The sequence below is a fragment of the Artemia franciscana genome, chromosome 5 (assembly GCF_032884065.1).
Source record: "Artemia franciscana chromosome 5, ASM3288406v1, whole genome shotgun sequence".
NCBI lineage: Eukaryota > Metazoa > Arthropoda > Branchiopoda > Anostraca > Artemiidae > Artemia > Artemia franciscana.
This window is the reverse complement of record NC_088867.1, coordinates 29,867,752-29,873,751: the sequence shown is the minus strand read 5'-3', so window position 1 is coordinate 29,873,751 and position 6,000 is coordinate 29,867,752. Positions and strand designations below refer to the sequence as shown.

The 6,000-nt window shown below is 35.6% G+C and overlaps 1 protein-coding gene across 8 annotated transcripts in view; it reads left to right on the top strand.

Annotated features, from left to right (window-relative positions):
- The window catches only part of LOC136027239 (zinc finger protein 234-like), a 51,710-nt gene that overhangs the window by 7,183 nt on the left and 38,527 nt on the right, over nt 1-6,000 (top strand). For 5 of the 8 annotated variants that reach the window (XR_010617550.1, XM_065704298.1, XM_065704300.1 and 2 more), the window contains one exon: nt 5,429-5,624. The exons of the other annotated variants lie outside the window; for them this stretch is intronic. The gene's annotated coding sequence lies outside the window, so the exon portion shown is untranslated. The remainder of the gene's footprint in view (nt 1-5,428; nt 5,625-6,000) is intronic. 8 annotated transcript variants of the gene reach the window in all.

Here is a 6,000-nt window from a genome sequence, read left to right as displayed (position 1 = left end):
TTTTAACTGAAAGTAAGGAGCGACATTAAAACTTAAAACGAACAGAAATTAATTTGCACATGAAAGGGGCTGCTCCCTCCTCAACGCCCCACTCTTTACGCTAAAGTTTGACTCTTTCTCTCAACTCTACTTTTTTAAAACAGTAAAAAACTTTAGCGTAAAGAGCAGGGCGTTGATGAGGAAGCGGCCTCTTTCATATACGAAGTAATTTTTGTTCGTTTTAAGTCTAATGTCGCTCCATACTTTCAGGTAAAAAAAAAAAAAAATTATTATTTAATTTCATACAAGAGAGTCAAATAGTATTTCAATAAATATGCGTTCATCTTGTGGGAAAAAAAAATTCATTTGGTACGAGTTCTCAGCTGAATGCAGTTTCAAAATCTGTTTGGTTTTGATTAGTTTTTTTTTGTCTCTTCAGAAATAAGAAGAATAAAAAGCTTGTTGTAAAGAATAGACAAAAAATATCAGTTTAATTGAAGCACTTTGAGACGAAAATATAACTTTCTTCTGAGATTTTGAACATATCTCCTATTCAAGGAAACCAACCAAAATTTTGTTTTCAGAATATTAATTCATTTTTCTATCAAACAGTTCGTGGTAACGAACTGTAGTAAGGAGCGACCCGGCTCAATAGTAACCAAAACTCTAAAAAATTGAATTTTGATATCAATAGCTACATCAAAAGAATCGCATTTTAATGCTGATTTTAAATATATAAGTTTCATCAAGTTTAGTCTTACCCATCAAAAGTTACGAGCCTGAGAAAATTTGCCTTATTTAGGAAAATAGGGTGAAACACCCCCTAAAAGTCGTAGGATCTTAGCGAAAATGACACCATCAGATTCAGCGTATCAGAGAACCCTACTGTAGAAGTTTCAAGCTCTTATCTACAAAAATGTGGAATTTTGTATTTTTTGCCAGAAGACAAATCACGGGTGCGTGTTTATTTTTTTGTTTTGTTTTTTTTTCCCAGGGGTCATCGTATCGACCAAGTGGTCCTAGAATGTCCCAAGAGGGCTCATTCTAACGGAAATGAAAAGTTCTAGTGCCCTTTTTAAGTGACCAAAAAAATTGGAGGGCATCTAGGCCCCCTCCCACGCTCATTTTTTCCCAAAGTCAACGGATAAAAATTTTGAGGTAGCCATTTTGTTCAGCATAGTCGAAAACCATAATAACTATGTCTTTGGGGATGACTCACTCCCCCACAATCCCTGGGAAAGGGGCTGCAAGTTACAAACTTTGACCAGTGTTTAACTGGTCAATGATGTTCAATGGATTAGAATTTTACCAAGCCGATATAAATACCTAATAATGCTGTACGGTGAAGAACTAGACAAGTCAAGAGATTTAGGTCAAGCGACAAACCTTGAGGCGGAGCAGAACCTCGTAGCTTCCTCCCCGTTGCCCTACCGGGTCGTGACTGGTGGTAGAAACTTGGATTGCGACGAATTGAAGGATTGCCGGCTAGAGACTTAAGTTTGGAAGCACAGGTAAGGAGGAAACAACCCGTAAAAATCATAGAACCTTAATGAAATTTACACCACCAGATTCAGCGTATCAGAGAATCCTACTGTAGTTTCAAGCTCCTATCTACAATTAAACAAAAAAAAAGTTTTTTTTAAGTGAAAGTAAGGAGCGACATTAAAACTTAAAACGATCAGAAATTACTCCGTATATGAAAGGGGCTTTTTCTCCTCAACGCCCCGCTCTTTACGCTGAGGTTTTTTACCGTATCATATACGGAGTAATTTCTGTTCGTTTTAAGTTTTAATGTCGCTCCTTACTTTCATTAAAAAAAAAATCGTTTTTTTTGTTTAATTTCTGGACGTCTTCGAATTAATGCATGGTTTGATCTTGGCTCTCCACACATAAATAATTAAAACGAAATTTGCATATTAATTTTTTGGGGCTAAATGGCTTTTTCACAGTTTTAATCGGAAGATTTTGAGAAAAAAGGAGCGAGGGAGAAGACCTAGTTGTCCTCCTATTTTTTGATTACTTAAAAAGGCAACTATAACTTTTAACTTTTTACGAACGTTTTCATAAGTAAAAAATATACGGAACTTACGAATTAAATTACGTAGCGAACTTCAATATTCGTATGTTTTTATTGTGTATGTGAGGGGGCTCACCCATCGTCGATACCTCGCTCTTGATATTAAAGTTTAAATTTTTCCCAATTCCTTAAGAATGACCCCTGAATCACAAAGGCCGTAGAATAAATAGTTGAAATTACTAAAAATGCTTTAGCGTAAAGAGCGAGGTATTGCGGAGGGGACAATCCATTTCATATACGGAGTAATTTCTGTTCGTTTTAAGTTTTAATGTGCTCCTTACTTTCAGTTAAAAAAACTAGTTTTTTTTTATGTAATTTATACTTAGCTCATCAAAACTTCACTTCGCTATAATTTTTAAGGTCCTAATCAAGTTGGCCAAAATACAAAACATACAAAGATAGAACATGTAAGGATAATGAAGGCAGTTTATATATCAAAAACTTACTTTGGTCAGAAGGTGGACGTTAATCTAAATAAATCTACTACGCAAAAGTTTGTGAATTCTATTCGTTCTGTACCATTTAAAATGTTAAATATAAATAACTGAAAAAAAAAACAGACCAAATCAAACAGTTCGTGATAACGAACAGTAGTAATGAGCGACCCGGCTCAATAGTAACCAAAACTCTAATTTATATAATTTTGTAATAATAGTTACATCAAAAGAATTGCATTTTAATGATGATTTCAAATATATAAGTTTCATTAAGTTTAGACTTAACCATCATATCTTACGAGCCTGAGAAAATTTGCCTTATTTTAGATAATAGGGGAAAACACCCCTTAAAAGTCATAGAGTCTTAACGAAAATCACACCTTCAGATTCAGCGTATCAAAGGACCTTACAGTAGAAGTTTCAAGCTCCTATCAACAAAAATGTAGAATTTTGCATTTTTTTGCCACAAGACAGATCACTGATGCGAGTTTATTTGTTGCTTTTTTTGTTTGTTTGTTTTTTCCCCAAGGGTGATCGTATCGACCCAGTGCTCCTAGAATGTCGTGAGAGGGCTCATCCTAACGGAAATTGAAAGTTTTAGTGCCCTTTTTAAGTGATCAAAAAATTGGACTCCTCCCTCGCTCATTTTTCTCCCAGTTCAAATCCGGATCAAAATTTTGAGATAGCCATTTTATTCAGCATAGTCGAAAAATCTAATAACTATGTCTTTGGGGACGACTTACTCCCCGACAGTCCCGTGGGAGTGGCTGCAAGTTAAAAACCTTGATCAGTGTTTACATATAGTAATGGTTATTGGGAAGTGTATAGACACTTTCAGGGGGATGTTTTGTGGCTGGGGGAGGGGTGGAGGGGATGGGGTTATGCGGGGGGAGTTTTCCATGGAGGAATTTGTCACGGGGAAAAAGATTTCCATTAAGGGGGTGCAGGATTTCTTGGAGTTTTTGAAAGAACAATGAAAAAATAAGTATGAAAAGTTTCTTCAACTTAGAGAGAGAGAGAGAGAGAGAGAGAGAGAGAGAGAGAGAGAGAGGAGAGAGAGAGAGAGAGAGAGAGAGAGAGAGAGAGAGAGAGAGAGAGAGAGAGAGAGAGAGAGAGAGAGAGAGAGAGACAGAGAGAGAGAGATCGGTAAGACTTCTGCTTATTCCCACCAAGTTTCATCCCGACCCCTCCAATCTAAGCGTTTTCCATGATTTTAGGTATATAGAGGAGGGGGAAGGGGTATAGTTAGGGATCTCAAAATAACTTCCCGGGATATACTTTAGCCTGTAGACACATCCCTGAAAGTTTCAATTCTCTAGCCCAACAACTTTCCAAGATAGCAAAAAGTCAATGGATTAGAATTTTACCCCCCTTTCTAGTTTAGTGACTTTTGGCTATCTCTGAAAGGGGTTAGGTTAGGAAAATGAAACTTTCAGGGATGGGTCTACAGGTTAAAGTATATCCTGGGAAGGTATTTTAAAGTACCCACCTCCACTCCTTCCTTTTGAGGGCCCTGAAATTCACCTACATGACAGGTCTATACCTATTGAAATCTTGACAAAACATTTTACCTAGATGAGTGGTGTATTCACTTTATATGAAAGCCAATAATACTGTTTGCTCTAATTTTACCAATGAATGTTTTTAGAATGAATTTTTTGCATGTGATTTATGTTTAAAGGAGGATTTATGTATGCGATATGTTACAAATAGGTTACAGTGTTACAGTGACAGTGATGTGTTACAGTGACAGTTCTAGGTATAGGCAGGGGAACCAGCTGTCCCCCTTGTTTTTCTGACATTGAAGTTGGCTAGATGCGGGGTTGGTCCTCACCATAAGGAAACATGTCAAGAAAACAATTCTTACTTCATAATATTCAGAATAATCCTATTTAACATATTTTTGCAGGGGGAGAACCTTTACCTTCACTTCTTTTGTTCTTTATCCAGTTTTTCTATTGCATTTTTAAGTATTTGTATACTTTTTTTAAGTCTTGAAAATTGTTTATAAACTAACACACAAGTCCTATCAAGCTAATCTAGCTTTACCTAACCTTACTTAACCTAAATTCTCAGTATTTGTCTATTAATATGTTCTTGGTAGATAGCATTAATGGTGTATAACTACAAATATAGATAATATGAAAACAGAAAATAGAGTTAAATTCATGTTTAATTTTCAGAATTTGGTGAAAAAAAAGATGTACAACAGTGTGGCTACAATCATCTTTAGTGAAGAGGGGTTTGTAACTTTTGCTAGTTGGTGCAGCCTACCTATACTCACTGTAACCTAGAATTAAATGTTTACACAATGGGTACAAACAATAACATAAAATAACAAGGCAGTTTCGTAATAATTAATAGTGTCATCTATGGTATTTTGATCCTGAAAAGTTACGGATAGCTTTATAATACCAACTAGATTATATAAGATATTGTTCCAAGTCTTGATCCATCATGATGTCTACAATTGAAAAGGATAAAGTTCAACTGGCTGCAAAGTCAATTTAGTCCCTTCTTTTGATATTCTTTTGTTATTGTTGTTTTTTCAACGCTGAGGAATAGCCTTTGATCATGTGATTACTGATTGCGTTCTTCTTTGAACATAACGTTTTAAAAGCTTCAATAGGCTGACAACTTCAGCATTTAACTGATAGCAAAGAAACAAAACCAAAGTGTTGCTCTTGTAACACTTTATTTGGCAAAGCCAGACAAAGGTTGCTGCAACACTTCATGTTGCTCAGGCAACATAGGTATAGTTACAAATTGTTTCCTTAACACATTTCATTATGTAGAGGACCAGCCCTGCATGGTCCTTACAGTCTTTTGATTTATATTTATACTCCTGTGGCATTCTTTGAAGATTATGAGGCCTAAAACCACTACTGGTGACACTGTTGATGATAGAGAAAAAAGAATTTTTATTTTTTTATAGATTGAAGCTGAGAAGAGAGATAATTGCTGTATTGAAAGTAAATGCAACTGACAGTGAGATGTTGAGAAGGAAAATGATTTGCCATGTTGAAAGTAGTCTCTACTGATGTTGCCATTAAGAATAGACTCAGATCAGAGATTTAAAGCCTAATAAATTTCGGTTGCATTTTTGGAATTGGAATTTTGGAGGAAAACTGGTGAGACTTGCTGTGATGGCCTCTTCTAAATTACATAGCATAATAACAAAATATACTTGTAGAACAGAAATCAAATAGAAATTAAAACAAAAATAAACCATTTCATTTTCTATTCAATAGACTTTCCAACTATCACAATAACTGCTTGCACAGTTGAATCCTTGTAGTCCACTTCCTGGGGCAGCACAAAGCAACATAAAACCTGCAAAATCATTACACTTTTGTAGGCTATATAGCCTAGTCCATATCTGGCCCAATCTGGGGGGTGGGGCTGTGGCCTGTATTAAGATTTGAACTGTATTCTTGATCTTAGTATGGTACTACGTATCAATGCAAAATTTAACATCCTTTACTAGGTATCAGCTACTGCTGCAAT